Below are 23,272 nucleotides of genomic sequence, written 5' to 3'. Positions count from 1 at the left end.
ACTGGTTAGCAGGGTGGTTAGAGACTTGTCAAAACAGAGTGAAAATGAGTAGTTGTGTTCAAAACGAAGCTGGCTATAATTGAACTCTGTTGGCTAATAGATGCTGGTTTATATTAAAGACCCCCTAGGGACTGGCCCCATGGCCAAGTGGTTAAGTTTGTGCACTCTGCTTCGGCGACCCAGGGTTTCGCCAGTTCAAATCCTGGGTGCGGACATGGCACCGCTCATCAAGCCATGCTGAGGCGGCGTCCCACATGCCACAATTAGAAGGACCCACAACTAAAAATACACAACTATGTACTGGGGGGCTTTGGGAGAAAAAGGAAAAATAAAATCTTTAAGAAAAACTACAAAAAAAGACCCATTCTGCTTTCAGACCGTCTACACCCATCCAGTTGTGACTTTTCATACGCTGCTGTCTCACCATGTTGGTAGTTGAGGCCCTTTGCGAGTCTGCATTTACCACGGCCTATCTCGTTCACATTTGCAAGGCCAGGATCAGAGGTTCATGATATAGGACGATTGGTAAGATGATGTCACATACTCAGCACCTATTATGCCAGCCTGTGCTACGTGCTCTCAAGTGTTTATTCTTTGCAGCCACCCCGAGACGGCTCTTCCTCTTTCCAGATGAGGAAGTGTGCTCAGAGCAGTTAGGTGGCTGGTCAAAGGTTACACGGTGATGGAGCAGCAACCAGGCTTTGATTCCAGACTTCCAGCTCCTCGGTCCTCATTGTCTTTGATGTCTCCTTCCTGCAGAGGAGATGCCAAACAGAAGAGCAGGAATGAGTGGAGTTGGGAGAGGGGGAGCATTAAATGCTTGCTGCTTGATATTTTTACATTATGTTTTGGTTATCAACAAGGGTTTCATGCCAGCATCCTAAAGGAAGGTCAATTACTCAAAATAAACCTCATGAGCAGAAAACACCAACTTCTCAGTTGAATTCTCACTTGACTTTGTGATGGGGTCTTTCCTGCATGCCTCACAGGATTGTGGGGGAATCTGGGCTATGCGGCCAACACTGGCCTCTCAGGCGAATGCTGAGCAAGAGCTGGATGGCGTGTGCCGTCTCCCACAGAGCAGAGTGAAGCAGTGTGGGCCGTCTGGAAGCACAAACAGATTGGGATTTCCTGGGTGCAATTTGGAGGGCTCTCAGCAGATCGCAGCACATTGGGACATTCAGACGGTGTGCAAGTGGCCCTGCTCATCTCCCTATGCCAAAGCACTCGGAGGGGAGGCAAGGCAGCAGATCTCTCTTTCTTATTGATACACCTAACTTTCCAGTTCAGGCTTGGGGTGGAGCTGAGGTGTCAGTGGAGTTTTGATCCTGACAATTCTCCACCTGATAAATGGAAACTAAGGGGAGAGACAAGGCGTGTCATCTTAAGGAATACTTTATCACCACTGAATGACAGCAAGTAGAGATTTATAAACACTGTTAATTTTCAAAGGCATGTGGGCAGTTTCTACCCACTCTTTTTAAGGTGGCTCCTAGAAGGATATCATTTTCATTTCTTTAAAACAAACAGCTCCGGGGCAGGACCCGTGGCCCAGCGGTTAAGTTCACGTGCTCTGCTTTGGTGGCCCAGAAGTTTGCCAGTTGGGATCCTGGGCGCGGACATGGAACCGATCATCAAGCCATGCTGAGGCGGCATCCCACATGCCACAACTAGAAGGATCTACAACTAAAAATATGCAACTATGTTCCGGGTGGCTTTGGGGAGAAAAAGAAAAAATAAAATCTTAAAAAAAAGTGATAAAACACAGCTCTTTTGCTCCCTTAAATACTGTGAAAGACTATGAGTGTTGAAAAAGCATCAGATTTCTTTCTTGAATCTTGTTAGTTTGACTTTTGGTAAACTTAGCACTTAAGAGAGTCAGCTTTTTTGGAAGTAGTTGCTGCTTATGCTCCTGAATGCTGAGATTTCTCAGAAAATTTATAAAGACCATTTCGTGATGTCTCTTTAAAGTTAAGAGAAACATCTCACAGAATGGCTGTTGTGTTTTATTGTCACAATTTTGCATACAGACTTAAGAGCAGTTGTGAAGTGAAATTCATTATTTTAGGAGCAGATAAACACTGGGCCATTAACAGTTTAACAAGTCGTCTTTGTTCTGTGCCTGTTTCTGGAGGGAAATTGGCACCTCCCTTATGACGGATGCGGATGTAGAGCTGGAGACAACTTGGGGCTGAGGAATAGTGGGGACTTCTCACTTGGCATTCCAAGAGCTTCCAGGGCAATGGGAGTTAAGAGAGAACAGGTCTGGGTGTGGTAGGCCCGTTTGGAAGACAGCTTTGGAAGCATCCCAAATTCCCGTGGGATCCCAGAAGAGCTGTAGGTCTACAGGGTGGGGGACGAGGGGTGGGGCTGGGGGGTGGGTAGCTGTTCCTAGTGGCCAAGAGCCGGTTGAGGATGAAGGAAGCATAGTGAGCTGCTGAGGAAGGGCTTAAGTATTTGCCAATTACCTGGATTTTGAAAAGTTCATTGGAGGCCAGGTTACCTGCCTTACAAATGCCACGAAGTAGGAATTCCCCAGGAACCTTTTCCATTGACCTTTATTTTTCTGAAAAGGTAATAAATGCACTTGGGGAAAAAAATCAAATCATTTGGAAAACGTTTAGTGGGAAAAACATCTCCCCACCAACAACAGCCCCTTGGTCAGTTTCTTCTATATCCCTTGAGGGTTATGGGCCCGTCCTGGAAAGTCAGCACCTCCAGACGGGCCCTCCTCCCGCACGGTTGGCGCTTTGCTGGGTCATTTCCTCTCATTTTTATGCTTATTCATCCTGTGGCCTGTGTTCTCCTTGACATGCCCTTTTTTTGTCCACCCTCCTGTGGGGAGAGATAACATTCTCAGGACTTAATTCTCATCTGATAAGTTTTATTTTTAACCAAGCTCTACATCCTTTCCTCTTTGCCTCTCGCTTTCATGAGCCCACACTCTTCTCGGCCTTTTCTGGCTTTCTCCGAAGGTGTGAGCAGAAAGTCTGGTTGCAGTATATCCCGCCAGGGTTCTTCTGTCCCCAGCAGCCCCTCAGGGTACTGGAAGCCTGGATCTGCTTCCAAGCCCAGGGAAGCTTTCTCCTCGGCACACATTCTGGTTTTTCACTGGCCAATTCCCTCTTACCTTCTGCCTCCCCTCTGGGCTGTCTGTACATTTCCTTTTGTCAGGAAATTCACGTTATCTTGATAAAGGAAACACGCTTTAAAAAACAAGACAGCTGTGACCCGCAGTGATGAGCTTGGACTGAGGCTCCCGTCAGCAGTGGCCTTGCAGCTCCTTCAGGCTCCCACAGTGTGACAAAGCCATGACTTGACCTGATGATTCTTGGATTGAGATGAATGGAAGCAGCCAGTGTCCACCCAATGGAAGGGAAAGGTTTTGTTTTGTTTTGGTTTTTTGCTTTTGTCATGAGACCTCTGACTGAGCCTTTCCCAGACAAGTATGTTAGGAGTAAACTGTGACCTCAACTACGTAAGTATATATATATATATATATATATATATATATATATATTCTTTTTTTCTCTCCGACTTTTGACACACCACTCCCCCCCCTCCCCAAATAGGACCAAATATGGTTATGGCTGAGAGTTTTCCAGCCAACACTAGGGTGAAGAGGAAGTTTCTAACCTGGAGAGGGGAGCCGAGTCTGCGGGGACTGGCCGCATTCCCCAGGGAGGGCTGTGCATGGGAATGCTGCTCGGGACTTGAACTGCACGGCCTCCAACTGCATTTCGTTCTCAGTGGACCCGTTGTCTCTCAAGTATCGCTTAGCTCTGTCGTGCCTCATGTACACAGTCACTAATAGGCACTTGGAAACAAAAGCTAAAAAAAAAGAAAAAGATCCGTGATGTAGCTTCGCAGGCTGGAAGGCTACTAGCAAAGGATTTAAGAAAACTACTAATAAAATGTAAGCACTTTTTCGTAGTGTACCAACCAGGGGCCCAGCAGGAAATGGATGACACACACAAATTAGGATATTGGAGGAGAGTTCAGTAACAGGACTTTTGCCCAAGGTGGGGAGGGTATAGGGAAACCACGCGAGAGAGTGCGGTACCCAAGGCTGTCACCGCAGGTGGTGCCCCCCCAGGCAGGACAGCTTGTGGAAGGAAAGGGAGGGAAGCAGTAACTGAAACAGAGAGGCTGCCTAGGGAAGCTCCCTCACAGGATCTGGGACCTTCACAGGAGGAACCCAGCTGCCCCACGGGACCCTGCAAGAAGGGAGCCAAACACCCCGCTCTCTTGCTTCCTTTTCAGAGCTCCTGGAGCACACCCTTGGCTAGGCACACCTAGAAGTCACAGTCAACCAAGCCCATTGACAGAGGCACAGGTCAGGCTCTGGTGGCTCAGAGCAGGGGCATACGGATAGAGTGGGGACGAAAAGAAGATTGTCAACACAATTGGCCTCCAGAATTCTACAGGATGCAGCCCTGCCCGTCCCTCAGAGCCTGTCTCTTACTCCTCTTGCGCTTGTTTGCTATGTTCCCACTACACTAAACTTTTTCTGTTCCTCAAACAAGTCAGGCTGTTCCTGCCTCAGGGCCTTTGCACTTGCTCCCTCTACCTAGAGTGTTCCCCTACTGCTTTGCATGGGCAATGCTGGGTCATTTAGATCCCAGCTCCTTCAGGAGGATTTCCACTCCTAAAGTTCCTCCCATCTCACTCTCCAGTCATTCTATCTCACTATTCACTTTTATCTTTACATTTAAAAGAGTAATGGAACAGTTTTATTTTTTATTTACTTCTTTTGCTGAGCAAGATTAGCCCTGAGCTAACATCTGTTGCCACTCCTCCTCATTTTTTGCTGGAGGAAGATTAGCTCTGAGCTAACATCTGTGCCAATCTTCCTCCACTTTACTTGTGGGTCGCTGCCACCGCATGGCTGACAAGTGGTGTAGGTCCCTGCCCAGGATCCACACCTGCGAACTTGGGCTGTGGAAGCAGAGCATGCCAAACTTAACCACTACACCGTAGGGCTTGCCCCTGGAACAGTTTTATTTTAAAATGTCAATATTCTGGGGGCCAGAATGCATTGATCTGCAGAAGGCGCGAGTGACCGCTCCACTGGAGAGGTGGTGTTCTTGTGCTCTTCGCCATGGCCACCGGCACCGTATTTATCTATAGGGCCCTACAAAATTTCCCCCAGGAGCTTCAGAGGGGTTTTCCCTCTGCTCCGATCGCCATACCCTGACTCATTCTCACTCATGTGGATACAGAGCAACCAAAATTTGAAGTGACGACTTTAGTTCCCCACCCAAGGAATTGGCTTGTGGCCCACACCAGTGGATTTCCCTTGTCTTTCAGAAGGGCCCCACCGCACTCCTTTCAGGTACCATCGAACAGGGAGTGAGCCTTGAAGAGCCAAGTCTGGGTGGGAGCAACTTGAAGACTGTATCATCCTTGATAATTCATAGTGAGCTTCTGCAGCATGATCTCATTTAGGAAGGGGCCGGAAGCTGTTCGTAATGGCCTTCCTCCAAGGACCGTGACTTCCTGACATAAGCTGGCAGCCAGTACACATCTGCCACCATCGGACAGGGCAGACCTCCATTCTGATGAGTGGGTCAGAATTTTTTCATGATCATCCTGTTTTTGAGGACAGACGGTTTTGGGTCGGGCGCCAGGATTTTGCTCCAAGTTCTGCTGCTGACTGGGGGGCCACCATGCTTATCTTCTAGATAGGGCTTTCGTAGAGCTTGGATACAAGGGGAAATGCCATGGACAGCCAAGAACAGACCAAGAACAGTGGAAGGCTCCCTGGACTAGCACTGGAAGCAGAGAGAGCAGCCAGGCACTAAGAAACTCTCAGGGCAGCCCTCTGCCTCTCTCGCCCCACTGAGGTGTTCCTTTTGGACCACAGTACTTTAGCTATACAACTTTCCTGCTATATAACTTTCGGACTATGTGACATTCCAGCTGCTTTCCTGTTTCCCCATTCCCAAGAGAAGAAAAGGATTTTCAAAGTTCCTCTTTTTGGTCCAGACCAGAAATCTGGGCTGACTGACCTGTGGTCAGGTGTCCACCAGGTTCTGGGTGGAGGGGCTGGGATCGATTCACACTGTTCCCTATAGGGCTGTCTCTCTCAGAAGAGGATGTGGGCAGGACAGGCCCTTCCAGATCACACAGGGCCACATTCACTCTTGGTCTTTGTTCAAAGCAGAAGTGAAGTAATTCTAATTACTCCACACTTAAACAAAAGGTGAGAGCTATGTTTTACTAAAAATACACTTAAATGGGGGTAGGCTGCCTATTGGCCTCTTCGCATGTGCACTGATTTATGAGTCAGATTCACCGTTTGACATCCGGGCTCTGAGACATGAGACGCAGGAAATAGGTTTCGGTCAGTGGAAGCAGAGCAGAAGGAGGTGGGCTCAGGGAGCTGGGACAGCGGACAGGGGCAGAGGGCCGGCGCCCTGCTGGGTGGCAGCAGCTGAAGGCACTTTTTCTCATTTCACACCCTTTCCCGCGGTGGGCTCTGCCTCGTGCCTCACTTGCCTCGTGGGTAAAGTGGAATGAGAGTGTGAGTAACGCCTGACCCTGACGAGCAGTGAGAGCTGCACAAATTAGATCATGTCTCTAAAACCCGCACGGGAGGCTGGTCTAGGGGTGACCCACGCAAATGAAAGTAATATTGTTATGAAGTTTCATCTTCAAGGAGAACAGTTACATCATGATCATTTCTTTCCCTATTCAATTATGGCCAGCTGCTTCTTAGGAAAAAAAAAGGGACTGCATTTACTGTAGGTCCTGCTTTGTATTTGCCCCAAATCCCAGCCACGTGTTTCTCCTGCTCGCAGTAGAGAGCCATGGAAATAGACAGCATCATAAAACAGATATTTCAAGGCTGTGTGAGCCCCGCCCCACCCTTTCTGGAAGGCGAGGCATTGGCGACATTTAACCACCTGTAGGGGCTGAGCTCCTTCACAGCTGCTGCTCCTTTTCTGAACAAACAGCCAAGCTCAGCTGGGAGGCGTCCTTAAAGGTCAGCTCCTCCTCCCTCTAAAGCTTGAATTTCTCCCCATGCATCACTAGTTGTGCCTTTTTTTTCCTGCAAAACCAGTCACCACACTTGAAGCAGACTGAGCACCCACTGCCCATGGGGTAGGAAGAGTGGTAATACAATGGCTGGAGGTCTGGCCCCATGAGCTGGGTCCTCCTGTAGTATTTTCAAGCTTGGAAAAGGTACAGCACTGAGATAAGGGGAGGAAACCCTAGCCACAGAGGTGAGATGCTCAGTTTTGACCTTCTTGGGTAAATGGTGCTGCTTTTTGGATGATAAACAGCACTGACAGGCAGGGAATGCTGCAAGCAGCTGAACACAACTATGGGCGCTGCGTGTCTGTGAGATGTGGGTGATTCGCTCAGATGCTGAGACAGCACTGGCTGCTTGGGGTCTGACAATTTATTTGTCAACAATACTTCATAGCAACCTGACAGCTAGTAGAGAGGCAACATGGCATATTGGAAATAATGTGGACTTTGGAGTCAGGCCCGATTTTGAATTCAAATTCAACTGTTTCTAACTGGGCAATTTGTGTAAGTTATCTAACCTCTATGTGCCTCAGTTTCCTTTCCAATTACCTTGCCTGCACTCCCTCTAATGATTATATGATAACCCATTTACAAAGTATTTCCGGTCCCCATGAATCTGGGCTCTACCAGCTTAGAGGACAGATGCTTCCTCCATCTTGGATGGACAAACCCTTCCCCGAGGAGGCACAATGATATTTCTATTGAATCTGAATGTTGGGAGAGCCACTTGACCATTTGTGGCGTCAGAAGTCATTACCAGGTAAACGGGCAAAAATGAATAACAATACAACCCAGTGTAGACTCGAGTGATGAATGAAACTGTCAAGGGGGAGTTAGGGTCTATGCTGCCCAAGAAGAATTCAGAGAACTATGGATGGCAGATATCCAGAGCTCCCCCTGGGGTCTGTCTACGGACGACCATGCTCGTAATAAAGGTTAACAGACAGCTCTAGCCACACTCCCCAGGCAGCACTGCCTGGGGCTCAGCCCTAGTGAGAATGCGAGTTTAGGGTACTGCGCCGCGTGAAGAGCCCAGACAGCTGTGGAGCTGGTTGAAGGAAAAGGCGGTGCCATGGATAGTGAATAAGTTACAGTTACTACTAATATACTGCCTCCCAGCGCCAACTCTGCCCGTCACTGCCTTGATAATGGAGCGAGATTCTGTAAACATTTCTCCTTTGCTGTCGGCCGCAATGCTAAACTTTGTCAGTAGAGGGCGCTGGAGGGACATTGCAGGAGGAAAAGGGCCCCTTCTGTTTACAGTGTTTCTGTCTTGCTTGCCCCATGGTTGTCCCAGGAATACGTGTAGGACACTTGGTGCCACTTACCCTCTAGCAAGTTTTATTGCCAGTCCTCAGCCCATTGCTCTGCCTGTGGCACCCCGCGGGAGGCTTTCTGCTCAGCACTGTCGGCTCACCCACTTTGGGCCAGCTCTGGCCCCTGCACCTAGGGCGCTTCTCCATCCTGTGGGCTGCAGCCTGGTCCTCAGGAAGGAGATGTGAACTCCAGCCTGGGGAAGGGGCTGCTCTTCCAAGTTTGTTCCTTCCTTGGCTACTCTTCCTCAGCTTCAGGGTATTCCTTATCCATTAGTATATTCTCTCTGTAAATAGTTCTTTACATTAACCTTCCCTGATGAAATTCCTATGTAGTTTCTGTCTCCTACTAGGACCCTGACTGATAAGGAATTGGTACCAGGAGTGGTCCCAGAAGATAGATCCCTCCCTGACACACACCCACTACACTCACCCCCCCTATGGTATTTTGGTATTTGGGCTTAAGCGTAGTGCTCAGCTGCTTACTGATGGGAAATGAGATGCTAGTAATCAATGGGATACTGGTAACCTGTGGCATGCAGTGGAATCACAATTCATCAGGCTATCACCTGTAGTTAATTGTGATGCAATGTCAATTGCTTCGGAATCCTGAGCAACTGCTGGACTTGACTGTTGTGTCGGTAATGATGACTACAAGGACCGTGATGTGGGGTGGGTTGCCCTGAGTACACTAGAGCATTTACAGAGAGAAAATGTCAAGCTCAGGTCCTTTAACTCTCAGCTCAAGTCATGGTCTGACTACAGAATGTCAGAGAGCTTCTGTTACAGCCCTACAAGAATTATTTCTTGTAACCACAAGGCTGATATTGCTGAAATCAGATGAAAAATTTAATTATGTGGGTTGTTGAATTACAATTGCTAAATTCAGAGTGTTGCCACATTTCTTATGTTAAAGTTGAGGGCATTGACTGGGAGAGAGTGGGATTCTGAAACTTGGAATGGGAATATCTGGCTAGACTTTGATAAAACTAACAATCTTGAGAGGCCAGCCGGGAGTGTAGCGGTTAAGTTCGCTCACTCTGCTTCAGCAGCCTGGGGTTCGGCCAGTTTGGATCCCAGGTGTGGACCTACGCACCACTTATCAAGCCATGCTGTGGCAGGCATCGCACATATAAAATAGAGGAAGATGGTCACAGATGTCAGCTCAGGGCCAATCTGCCTCCACAAAAAGAAGAGGATTGTTGGCAGATGTTAGCTCAGGGCTAATCTTTCTCCAAAGCAAACAAACCTAAAAATCTTGAAACCCCCAGCTCACCCTAAGATTCCCCAGCCAGTGGAGTACGTTACCATCTGCTGTCTGAGGAGACATGCTTTCCTTTGCTTGAAAACCCCGTAATAACCTTATTTGGAGGCACATGCCTTGAAAGGGGATGCTCATTCTCCTCAAGACCCCACACTCATCCCTTGTTACCGTTAATTAGCTTTATGACTAGGGTCGATTCCCAGCATGCTCCAGGGACGGGAATATGCTATGACCTGGGAAGAAATAACTTACACACTAAACGAAAGGTAAGCTTTTGCTAATCTATCAGGGGAAACCTGGAGAATATGGGAGCGGGTTCCAAGGGTGTTAGACTTACTGTGGTTACAGATTTTCCTCCTTCTTATATTTTTACAAGGCTTTTTGCTTTATGTACTTTGAAATTCTGGGGATAATGCGCAACTATATGTGATTTTTGTGGATTGTAACTTTTTGAAAATAAAAATATCCCTCTTGTTTTCTCTTCGTGATTGTTACCTTGAGCTCTTTTATTTGAAATTAATATTCTACTCACCTTCTTCTAGTTAGCATTTTTATGGTATATGTTTTCTTCGTCCCTTTATTTTCGACTTTTTGGTGTCATTTTACTTTAGGGGTATCTCTTATAATAGCCCATAGCTTTGCTTCCGCTCACACAAGTGTCTGTTACAGTCACTGAGATGTTCCGATCGACACCCCACAGTTTACCAAGCTTCTTGCTTTCTTGTTCGTTCCTTTCCTGTCTTTGATCACTTTTTTTGTTTGCTTGCTTTTGTTTTCGTTCCTGTCTTTTACTCTAGTGGCTTAGAAACAATAAACTATATTTTCCTAGTAGTTAACCTTAAAATTTTGATGTGTGTCCTCTGGAGTTAATAGTTTCCTATCCTGTAGAGTTAATCAGAATCTATAGCTTCCGCTTGCACAAAATAATCATGTTTGTGTGCCTTCCGTTCCTTCTTCCTCCAGCCCTTCCACCTCTCGTGTTAAGATGATAGATATTCATTCTGTATATTCAGATTTTTTTTCTGTAATGAAGAATCTTTAGAGGTTTGGTTTTAGTTTAGTTGCTTTATTGATTGCCATTGTTTTTTTGTATTCTGTGTCTTCCTTTTGGATTCATTTTTTAACAAGAGAACATCCTATAATTTTCACAAGGTGTTCATGGGTGCCAAACTTCAGGTCCTTGACCGTCTGGATTTTTCCTTCTCTACTCTGAATGCTGTTTTGGCTGCTTGGTCTATCAGTAACTGAGACTGGGGTTAAAATCTCTCACCACGAACGTAGATTTTTATATTTCTCCTTACAGTTGTATCAATTTTGGTTTATATATTGAAGTCATTTTTTTAGACATACAAAATTTTGGGATTTTTTAATATCTTATTTGTGAATTGAGCTTTTTGAAAAAGCGTCATGAGAGAACTCTTTTTCTGGTAATGCTTTTTGTTTAAAATTTGTCTTGTCTGATATTTATAGAGCTGCCCCAAGCTTTCTTTTTTAAAGATTTTTTTTTTCCTTTTTCTCCCCAAAGCCCCCCGGTACATAGTTGTATATTCTTGGTTGTGGGTCCTTCTAGTTGTGGCATGTGGGACGCCACCTCAGCGTGGCCTGATGAGCAGTGCCATGTCTGTGCCCAGGATTTGAACCAACGAAACGCTGGGCCACCTGCAGCAGAGCGCGCGAGCTTAACCACTCGGCCACAGGGCCGGCCCCCAAGCTTTCTTTTTTAAATCTTCATTTTCAATCTTTTGGCATCCTTAGGTTTAAAAGTGGCTCTTCTGCATATACTTGAATTTTTTCCATTTATCTAGTATAACAATCTTTCTCTTTTAAGTGAATAAAAGTTTCAGTGAAATTTTCCCCAACTTTTTGTTTTGAAAAATTTCAAATCTATAGAAAATTTGTGAGAATAATCACCAATTAGATTCACCAATTATTAACACTTTGCTACATTCTCTCTATATATGAATATGTGTACATACAAATGCATATGTATAGATACATGAAATTCATAAATATGTGTATTATGCATATATATATATACACACACACAGGGGCTTTTTTGAACTGTATGAGAGTTGAGACTTTATCAAGAACATGAACATTCTCCTACCGCAATATAATTACTCACTTCAAAATTTTAGCATTGATACAATATTATCATCTTAATATACAGTCCGCATTCAGATATACTCAATTGTTCCAATAAGGTCTTTAAAAAATTGCCCCCAACCCAGTAGCCAACCAAGGGTCATCAACTGCATTTGGTTTTCACTGTTTGTAGAACAGCTCCCAGTTTTTTCTTTTCTTTCCAAAGAATCCAGCTCAGCTGGTTTGCAGGATATCCCTCTGTTTGTATTTCTCTGACTCTTTGCCTCGGTCCAGGTCAACATTTCTGTCAGGAGTACAACACAGATGAACAGTGTTGCGTTCTCCTCAGTGTGGTGTCTTAGGGGTGCCTAAACATTATTACTAAATTTGATCACATGGTTACAGTAGGTGTCTGTCAGATTTCTCCACATTCTGCTCTTATCCAATCTCTTACGCAATATTTTTCATTCGCTGGTGATTTTTACTGTTGTAAAATAATGATTTTTCATTTCCGTCATTCCTTCTACACTTACTTGTTGACATTCTACTCTAAGGAAAAGCTTTTCCTTCTCTCCTCTCTTGCCCCATCCCTTTTAAAGGAAATTTTTAGCATCAGGGTGGATTCATGGATTATTTTGTTTATTCAGTGTTACAATCTATTCCTGTCATTATTTACTTTGAGGTTTAAATTATCCAAAATTTGGCCATTTCGAACTCTTTCAAGCTCCCATGCCAAGGAGTCCTGTGTCCTTCTGATAGTATCCAGCAGTTTTTGAGCACTTGTTTACTCTCTGGTACAAGATCTTCCAGCCTTGCTTTTTGCTTTCCCTATCTATGTCCTGAAAACAGTCATTTCTCCAAGATGTGATGATGTTCCTCTGTAGTGGAGAAAAGGATTCAAAGCTAAGATCTGGATGCTAGGTGTGTTCCTTGGTCCAGAGATGTAATTGCTCCCAGGTCCTTTCCGTGGAAAGAGCTAAAAAATCTCATTTATACTGATGATATCCCTCATACCATTCTAACATCACAGGATTTTTCCTTTCCTGCCCACATTCAATATCTGTACCTCTCTCCCCCAACAATGAGAACCTGGGTTCCCAACAATATATTTGCTCAGTCCTGTGATAAACTCAGAATATTTCATAATTCATCAACAACAAGCTTACTAAGTCAAGTTTAAGATTTCTTTGCTATTTTCTTTTTGTCCTTAGACTAAACTGTATTCCATTGGGGTGTATTTTCAGAGTACTGTGTTCAGAAATTATTTAGATTTTTGCTTCTGTGTAATTTTGTATCGACGTGATATATGGTTGGGTTCTTTTGTTTCTATTTGCATTCACTTTTAGAGTTTTCCCCATTCTTGCTTCAATTTATTTTTTGAATGCATACAACATCAACACAGTTCGAAAGTCAAAACTACATAAAATGGTATATTTAGAAGTCTCATTCCCTTCTCTACTCCTTCCACACCATGGATACTAATCACCTCCACCCTATAAGCCACTGATTTTATTTCTCATTTATCCCTTCTGCTTAATTTTGCAAAAATAAACAAATGTATTCCTATTTTTCCTTTCTTACACAAAGAGTGACATAATTTTTTGTATCTCGCTTTTTTCACTTAAAAATATATCCTGAAAATCACCCTATATCAGCTCATGGAGATTTTCCTCATTCTTTTGTACATTTCAATTAAAGTAAGTGTGATCACTGCTTTATTTGGGCTTAAATCTAACATCTTATTTTGTGCTTTGTGCTTACCCTGTTTTATTGTATTCTCTCCTTTCTTGCCTCTTTCAAATTTTTGTATAATTGCATTTTTCCTCTACAAGTTCAGACATTATACATTCTTTTTCTATTCCTTTTAGATGTTATCCTAAAAATTACAACATGTATCAAAGTCTAAAGTTAACTTCACCCTCCTTCTGGAAAATGCGATGACCTTTCTATATTTAAAACCTGCAAGACCTAGTTGCATTCGATGTTTCTTTAGATGAACTTACAAAGCTTTCTCACATCTCTGATCTTCAATTTTGAATCAGACTTTCTTCTACCTGAAGGAAATCTGTTATTTGGGTGACAAACTCTGTTTTTCGTTTTCTGAAAATGTCTTTATTTCACCTTGGTTCTAGAAATATTTTCACTGGGAATAGAATACTAGGTTGACAATGATTTTCAACATCCTAAGAAAAGCTCATTCTACTGTTTTCTGTGTGGTTGCTGTCAGTCCAACCCTCCTTTGAAGAAAATCTGTTGGTTTTTCTTGGCCTTCATTTCAGAGTATCCTCCTCGTCTTTGGTTTCCAGCAGTTTTCCTATGATGTCTCTAGGTACGGACTTATTTCTATTCTGAATTCTGGAATTCATTGAGCTTCTTGAATCTGGATTGGTTATGGGAAAGTTCTCAGCCATCATCTCTTCAAATGTGGTCTCTGTCCCACTGTCATCTTCTTTGGAGGTCCCAGTGGAAAACTCTTGGCTTTGCATCTGTACCTCCTGCTTCTTACCAGCCCTTCTGTTTATCTCTCTGGGCTACATTCCGAATAACTTCTTTTGATTTTTACCCCTATTCATGAGTGTGCCGGATCTGTTATTAACTTAGCCAGTGAGTTCTTGACTTTGTGGATTATCACATTTTTTAATTGTAAAAGTTCTATTTGGTTCTTTTTCTCATCTGCAAGATCACTTGGTCAAAGTTCTCTGTTCCCTGCAGATATTTTCCAGCATAATCTTATATATTTCTTTAAATGTAATAAACAGAATTCTCTTATAGTCTGAATATTTTGTGGATCTGCATCTGTGCACTTGTGTGTGCACACGTGCATGCATGATTCTTCTTTTCTCCCTCAAGGTAACTTGTTTTTACTGTGCATCCTTACCACTGATTCTGGACTATTACACTTGGAACCTTCTCTAGGAACGTGGAGAACTAGAACAAAGCTGCAGTCTTCCAGAGAGTGTCTGAGTTGCTTCTGCTTGGCACCTGAGGGCAATTCCAGTCCTGGACCCCCCTAAACCTAGTTCAAGGTTTGAGGTCTGGGTCCATCTGGGAGAGATTTCACAGGAGGCCTGGATTCCTCTGGTTCATCCTCACCTTTGGGCCCCTGGCTTATTGAGGGGAGAATGTCCAATTAGACATCCCACCTCGTTGAGTCTGAGCTTTGCTATATGTCCCTTTTGCAGCGAAAGTCATTCACATGCAAGTTTAAGTCTAGGGGAACAACAGATCCCCTCAGAACAAAAGGAGCTTCTGTGTCCATCTATCTCTGGAGTTCCTTTTGTTCTGGTTATTTCTAACTATGTTGTTAGCTCCTCTTACTTTTGAGAAAGGTATGTCTGTTTTTCTTTTATTTTGGGTTTTTCTTTGTTTTGTTTCCAAGAGGGCTCATCCAGATATTCCAGCCCAGAGAATCTGAAGTCTTGCGGTTTCCTCTGACCATTTATTTCTGCCTGTTTTGACTTTTGGAGGGTGGATATTCTTCTGATTTTGGTCTGCTCATAGCAGTTTCTTATTTCGCATGGCTGTGTGGGTATACACATAGATAAAATGACAAAATGAAGCTGTTCTGGACCAGGCACCATATTAAGTGCTTTGTAATCACTTCTTACAACAACCCCAGGAGATGGTAGAGTTGGTGGTGGCTATTGTTTTTCTCATTTTTCCATTTTACGTAAGAGAAAAATGAGGTTAAGTAATATCCATAGCCTCAAGCCAGGGTCTAACACCACAGCCTGGGCTCTTAAACACTTCACCCTAGAAGTCCCCATTTACAGCAATTTAGCAAGTTACTGTAATCAAAATCATTAGAGATGATTAGATTAGTCAATTAGATGATTGACTTAGAACTCAATTTTGACTCAGTATGCACAGAACTAATTTTCACTCAATATGCACAGATACTGTAATACTCACAGCCTTGTTAGTCAAAGCCATGATTCCTACCAATCCTTAGCTTGTGTGTATGTGTGAACACAGGTCTGCACATCTCACTGAACACCATCAACACAGACACCAGTAAATCCTTGGCCAGGGCAACATCATTTCCTTTTTATTTCTTCCCTGTCCCTCTAGACATTTAGTGCAGAAGGAGGCAGTAGGTTCATTAACTAAGTCTGCCATCATGCTGCAATCTTGTGTTAACTAATCATTTTTTTTTCAATATAAAAAGGTATTAAGGGTATGAATTTTCCTCTCTCTGGTTTTGGCCATTGCCATGTTTTTTTCTTTGTCCTTTCTTTTTTTTTTTCCTGAGGAAGATTGTCCCTGAGCTAACATCTGTGCCAACCTTCCTCTATTTTGTATGTGGGACGCCACCACAGCATGGCCTGATGGGCAGTGCATACATCCTGGGATTGGAATCTGTGAACCCTGGTGGGGGGGTGGAAGTGGAGTGTGTGAAATTAACCACTATGCCACTGGGCCGCCCGCCATGGGTTTTTGTGTGAGATTATACAGTGCAGTGGTTAAGGACGTGTGCTTTAGAACCAGGCTGCCTGGGTTCAGATTCTGATTCTGCTGATTACCTACATGACCGTGGTCAAGCCGTTTGACCTCTATGTGCCTCAGTTCCCTCCCCTGAAAAAGGGAGATGATAACAGTATGCATCTCCTAGTGTTACTGTGAGGATGAAGTATAAAGGAGTTAAATTGTTTGACACACAATTGAATGCTTACTCTTAGTAATTAATATTTTCATTATTTCTGAGTAGTCTCTAACTTCAGGGTTTATTTTTTTCTAATCCAAGAATTTTTTTTGTTAAGATTTTCACGCAGTTAGTGTAGGCATGTTTGTTTTTGTTTTTACTTCCAGTTTTATTGTATATTGTAAGTGTTAAAGGATTTCAGTAATCTAATACCTAAACAAATTTTGTTCCAGAAGCATTTGAGAGTCTCTATTTTCTAAAGAATACAAAGTTATTTGTGTACATATAGATTGCTATTAAATAATCTTTGCTAATGTTAATTTTCTATATTTGTTAGTCTACTAGGTCTGAAAATCAGAAATTCCCCACGATATATTTAGATACATGTATTTTGGATTTAGGTCGTTTTTGTTTTAAAGATTTTATTTTTCCTTTTTCTCCCCAAAGCCCCCCAGTACATAGTTGTATATATCTAGTTGTGGGTCCTTCTAGTTGTGGCATGTGGGATGCCGCCTCAGCATGGCTTGATGAGCGGTGCCATGTCGGTGCCCAGGATCCAAACCAGTGAAACCCTGGTCACCTAAGCGGAGCGCGGGAACCTAACCACTCAGCCACAGGCTGGCCCTTAAGTCATTTTTTTTTTTTTTTAAAAATACTGCTCTGAGTTATCGGATTTTTCCGATCTCTGCTCAGGGAAATATTTTTCTATTCAATTATTCTTTTTTTGTCTCTTTTAGAGAATCTCTGAGATTTTCACAGAATCTCTGAAAGTCAAATTTTAGTTTAAGATTAGGAAGCTCTTTCTAGGAGCTGGAGGAGCCCATGATGGAGTGAGCGAGCTGAGGTCGCTGTCACTGCCTTGGCCTCGGCAGAAACAGGGACTGTCACGTTGAGATACTGGAGAGAGAGAGTGGTGGAAACAGATGCAATTCAGCTTGCTCTTGCTTGTTTTTAAACCATAATATTCCTTTGACTTCAAATAATCCAGCAACTTTTCTCTTCCTCCTGGCAGCCTGAGGAGAAAGCCCAAAGAACTAACTGGAAATAAGATTCTGTCTGAGGAGCCAGGAGGAGGGAAGAGCACTCTCCCAAACCTTTGGTGGGGGGCAGCCCGCGCTGTCACAGGGCAGCTCTGCAGAGATGGTGCTGGGAAGTTCGTAAGAGGTGACATTGCAGGCACGGTGCCTGCTCGCTCTGGGCGGCCGTGAGAATGCTCCCTCTCCACACTCTCCCTGTGAAAGTTGCTAGGCAGCAAGGAGATGAAAGTGTTAGAGGATGTGACCGTTTCCTTGCAACTCTTTGTCTGTTTCTACCTACACAGAGCAAAGCAGCTTTCCTGTGGGGATTTATCTTCAAAAGCAATGCATTCTTGTCTTTGCTTCTCTGCCTACATTATTAGTCGTAATGGAATGGCCCGGTTTTCTAAGGCTACCAAATCAAGGGAGCACTACATTTAACTGCGTGCGCCGCACCTCCTGCTTCGAATGTCTTCCCCTTCAATCGAAGGACTTTCAAGGTTGCTCGGTGCAGAGTGCGGTACTGCACGGGGGGAAGAAGCTGATTTGCTGCCAGACTTTCTCTTGTGCAGCTCTGAACTTTTATTCCCACATGGGCGCTTTTCTGTTTTTTGTGTAACAATGACATCCTTGGTCCACCATGGGCTGGATTTATCTTTCTGAACCGTTGATCCAGCGGTGGTGTGGGTTTTTTCTCACTTACTCTTGATGTAGCAACTATTATATCTGAAAAACAATTAGCTGGTTTAGGAGGAGAAACTTTGGCTCTCCTATCCTTTACCTGCCCAAATCTTAGGTGTTCAAGACAAAATTAAATACTACTTCAATTTTATCCTTGGTCTTAATTTCCCATTACCTATGTTGTGAGTTTCAAGGAACTCATCACAAACTGCCTTTGTAGCTATTAGCGTGTTTTATTTTGCTTGGTTTTGTATATATCTTTGGGGAAATAAAGTAGCGAGTGGAATACCTTTTACAAAGCAGTCTCTTTATAGCGGTTGCATGAGTGAGTGAGGACAAATCTGATTCTGATCCCACTTCTGATCACCACTGTGATTCCGATGCCAATTCCAAATTCCAATGTGTGTGATGGGGCCACCAAGCAATTTCTGATACAGCCAGGTGTCTTACAATTTAACTCAATTCTCACTCTGACACTATCTACCTGGAGATAACGTTGGATCCCACAGGTTAAGGGCACGGTCCTACAAGAGTGTCACCCCTGCCCGCTTCAGACACTAACTGCAAATCCAGATTGCCGCTTGGGCTCCTGACCAATTGGCTATAGATAGGAGGTTCCAACAACCTCTTCCTTGGTTTTGATTAATTGGCTAGAACAGCTCATAGAACTCAAATGTTTTACTTTATTGTACTTACATTTACTTACTAGATTACCGGTTTATTATAAAAGGATATAACTCAGGAACAGCCAGATGGAAGAGATGCACAGGGCAAGGTATGGGGAAAGGGCACAGAGCTCTCTTCCAGCGCACCACTCTCCTGGCATCTTCATGTCTTCACCAACCAGGAAGCTCTCTGAACCCTCTCCTTTTGGGTTTTTGTGGAGACTTCATTACATCATCATGATTGATTAAATCATTGGCCACTGGTGATTGAACTCAATTTCCAGCCCTTCTGCCCTCCCTAGAGGTGGGGCGGGGTGGTATGGGACTGAAAGCTTCCAACACTCTAATCACTGGTTCCACTGGCAACCAGCCCCCAACCTTAGGTGCTTTCCCAAAGTCACCTCATTAACATAACAAAAGCTACCTTTATTGCTCTCTTCGAGGGAGATTCCAAGGGTTTTGTGTTCTGTTCCAGGAACAGGAGGAAGACCAAGTATAAATTTCCTATCACAAATATCACAGCAATCAAATCTGAAGGGTTGTTGCTGCTGTTTAGCAATGTGCTGTCACCATCTGAGCTAACCAGCCCCTGGACAAAACTGTATTTCCATTAGCTTCCCTCTTAGGGCTTGTGTGTGCATGTATAAAATTTTTGTTTTAAAGTATGATTTGGGGTATCTTTCCCAGGTGTCTGAGGGCTGGGAGTAGGTACTGCCAACATTTGCCTCTGAGATTCTCCCTCTTCTGTTTCCCGTGGCTTACCCTCTTCTGGTGGACTATTTTCACTTAAGTTGTAAAGACCTACCAACAAGGTCTACTCACTTCTTACAGGCCCAAGGGGCATTCTACTGCTTTGACCATCTGTCTCAGCCATTTTTCATTTCTAGTTTAACTTGTCAAAGGTCTTGGGTGCCAGTACACTGTAGCCCCCAAATAACAGCAGATATTCCTATGATCAAATTAATTAACAGATTCCACTTTCACTTATAGTCACTTCTACCATCATGTGGAACGAAACTTTCGTCTCTTTAAGCAATGACTTAGGAACCTTGTCCAGGTCTCTATTGGCTGATCACTTAACCAGGATTTTTTGAGCATGATCATTGTGCCTTGTACCACTATGCACATTATTGACTATACAGAAGAAGTAGGTTCCCTGAAGGAGTGTCCAATCTTGTTGATTAGGTAACATATACCCATATGAAATGCTCAGTGAATGGGACGGTGGTGTATGAATCAACACTATCAGCTACTCTAAAGAGACTCTTCGTCAGTGCTCTTTGTGCTGCAAGTCTGCTTGGAAAACAAACTGGGGTTGGGAGAGCATTAGTACCCCCAGTGCTGCTCAAACAGTGAAGCTCCAACGTGATTTCAGCTGGGAATCAAGGAGGACTCTGTCATTTCAAGAGTCTGGAAGCCTTGAGGACAGCAGCCAGCACTCAGGGAGCCTCAGGTCCACAGCATTGTGGCACCATCTTCCTGTGGTGTGTAGGATGCCGACATCGAGGAGGAGACTGAGGCAGAGGGCATGAGCACACTTGTTCCTGAGCACTGTGAGGCTCCCTTTGGGTCGTCCAGGAATGAATGAGGAAGATGAGATTTGCACCAGTAGGTGGGGGTGATAGTCCAGGGAACCTGGGATATTAATGTTGCCTCAGTGGGAATTGAGTCTACAGGGGGTGCCTGAGGACATTTGTGTTAGAATAAATTATTTCAGGAGATCCCATTTCACCTTTCCTACTGATGAGGATCAAGGCTGCCCCAGGGAGAGAAGCCCAAGGTGACCTCCCTACATACCGATCTATAGATCTATATCATCCTCCGGGAAGCATAGGACGCCCTGACTTAATCCAATCTGATTTTTATCTAAAGTTACAGGACCACCCAATAACCAGACCCCACCTGCACTGATACCATTTAATGACTTTTTACATCATCTTTCCTTTGTCTTGTAAAGAAATAACTCACATACCTATGCCTTATAAATTTAGCTCTAACCCTCAACACATTGCAGCTCTTACTGCCCATGGGTCCTGTCCCCTTGCTACTCCATGCTGTTCTCTGAATAAAAGAGCACTACTGCCAGACCTTGAGAGTCCAAGAAATCTTTCAACTCCTTGATTCACCGAGCCCGCATAGTTTCTACAATTCTTTTACCCTAGTGTTTAAGGGACCGATGTCCAACGCAAGAGTTTTGTAAATTAGTATGTCCGTTCCATTGACACATTTGGAAGCTGGAGAAATGACCACTAGGTAGCTCCATGGACCCAGCAGACCCACTGTGAGATGAGTAGGATTGGGTGAGAAATCCATTTATTACCTGATCCCAAATACCTCTGCTCTAACAGGAGGTCAGAATGGTGCTTTAGTTTTCTGGGTATCAATGTCACCTTGGACCTTGGGCACAGCAGTCCCTTAAAAGATCAGTGTCCTCTTCGTCCCCCCAATACATGGCTATCTGAGTAAATGAACATAGACTTCTTTTAGGAAGTACTCTGGGAATCACAACTGTATACAACTGATGTGGTATTGAAGCTTCCTTTCCTACATATATATTTAATATTTACATTATTTAAAACTGACAGAAAAGTTGCAAGAGGAGTATAAAAAATTCCTGGGTATCTTTTACCCACATCCTCCATATGTTAACATTTTAATACATTTGCTATATCCTTCTCTTGATACATAGATAGATAGATAGATGTATATATGTGTGTGTATATATATATATATATATACACCATTTTTTTCCTGAACTGTTTGACTAACTTGCAGCATGCTTACCCTTTATTTCTAAACACTTCATTGTATGTTTTCTGAAGACAAGTAATTCTCTTAAATAGCCATAGTACAATGATCAAAATCAGGAAATTGACATGACACTATTATCAGAAATATAGACTCTATTCAGATTTTACCAATTGTCCCAATAACATCCTTTATAATAAGAGAATATCCAAGGTCATGCATTGCGTTCAGTTGTCGTATCTCTCTGGTCTCCTTTAATCTACAACAGTTCCTGAGTCTGTCTTTGTAGTTCATGAAATTGACATTTTGAAGAGTACAGACCAATTATTTTGTGGTGTGTCCTTCAATTTGGAGTTGTTTGTCTCATGTTTGGATTCAAGTTACGCATATTTTGGCAGAACTACCACTGAAGTGGTCTTGTTGCCTTCGCGGGGCATCATAGCAAGAGACATGTGCCATAGATTAGTCCCATTACTGGTGATGTTAAGTGTGATAATTTGGCTGAAGAAGTACCTGCCAGGATACTATTATACACTCGGTAATTAATAAATATCTTAGGGGGCAGTGATACTTGAGACTATGTGAATATCATCTCCCGTTTCTTATCAAACTGTCATGCACTGTTTTGGCAATCACTAGTGATTCTTGCCTGGGTCAAGGTGCTTGTTACATGGAGGCTTCTGATTTCGTTATCCCTTCTACATTGATTGGTTGGCTTTCTATTGCAAGAGCTTTCCCATCCCTCTTATTTATTTATACCATTGTAGCGCCCATGGATTTTTACTTTATTTAATATGTTTTAGTTCCTTACTATCATTACTTTGATGCTCAGATTTGTCTGTGCCCCTGACTTGTCTGTCCTCTCTTTCAATCAGTGGATTCTGGTTCTGAGAACTGACTTGGGTCTGGAAATTGGGCAAAGGATCATGACTTCCTATCGGGGCATCTGATCTCAACTTTCTGCTCCTACATTCTTGGTCTCTGTTAGTAACACTAAGCAATACTCCCTTGGCTATCGGTATATCCCGTCTCTAGGGACACCGCGCTCTATAGATCCATATAGGTCAGCCACCACTGGCTACTATTCTGACTTTGCTGCCCAGGATGGTAATTATGATCACTTAGCTCCTTGTAATTAAGCACTGCTACCAGCCCTCTGCTGTTTTGGAGTTCCACGATCCCCACAGCTAGTCAGGAACCAACATCGAAACAGCATCCTCTGCCTGCAGAGGACAGTTTACAGAAGAATGCAACTGCTAAGCTTCTTGATGATGCCGGTGACCCCCCCCTCACCAGCACACTTCATATTGTCTTGATAACCAGAGTGATCTCTGGGCTTTCCCAAGGAATATAGTGGGTTTTCTGGTGAGCAGATTATAATCAATCCATTTTAGCATGCCCATTTCTCTGAGCCTTTTAATCTTCCTCCAGAGTCTGCCACAGTGGGTCTGGTATCCTCCTTCCTTTAACGTGGGTCACTACATTTTCCAGGCTTGTAAGAACCATTCCAACAAGGGATTAGGAAAAGTCCCTGGGGCCTTATCAGGGTGTTAAATCTTGTGTCTTGGAAGAGCATCCCCATACTGATGAACTCCCTTACCCAGCTTTCTATTCTACTCCCCATGATTCAGCATCTTCAAGATCCACATCCAGTCAAATTCTCACCTTTCTTGTGGGTATACCTTTGCTAGCTCCTGCAGCTCCTTCAGTGTGTAATCCTTCTCATCCCTTAGCGTGCCTGAACTTCTCCCAGTGGGCCATGCTGAGATTTGACCCCAGTTCTTGGTCCGAGTTGAGCTGTGGGAGCAGATCCTGGGGAG

The 23,272-nt window shown here is 43.8% G+C and overlaps 1 long non-coding RNA gene across 1 annotated transcript; it reads right to left on the bottom strand.

The window, feature by feature from the left end:
• Positions 1-570: 570 nt before the first annotated feature.
• On the bottom strand, positions 571-8,877 carry LOC111769102 (uncharacterized). The gene is made up of 3 exons (XR_002801867.2): positions 8,367-8,877; positions 3,637-3,831; positions 571-753 (listed from the first exon to the last, which is right to left on the bottom strand). It is a non-coding gene; the product is annotated as an uncharacterized lncRNA (long non-coding RNA).
• Between the last annotated feature and the right edge of the window lie 14,395 nt (positions 8,878-23,272).

Source organism: Equus caballus, chromosome 1, assembly GCF_041296265.1.
Source record: "Equus caballus isolate H_3958 breed thoroughbred chromosome 1, TB-T2T, whole genome shotgun sequence".
In the NCBI taxonomy this organism is placed as follows: Eukaryota; Metazoa; Chordata; class Mammalia; order Perissodactyla; family Equidae; genus Equus; species Equus caballus.
Note: the sequence above shows the minus strand (reverse complement) of the source record. Positions and strands in the feature narration are given on the sequence as shown.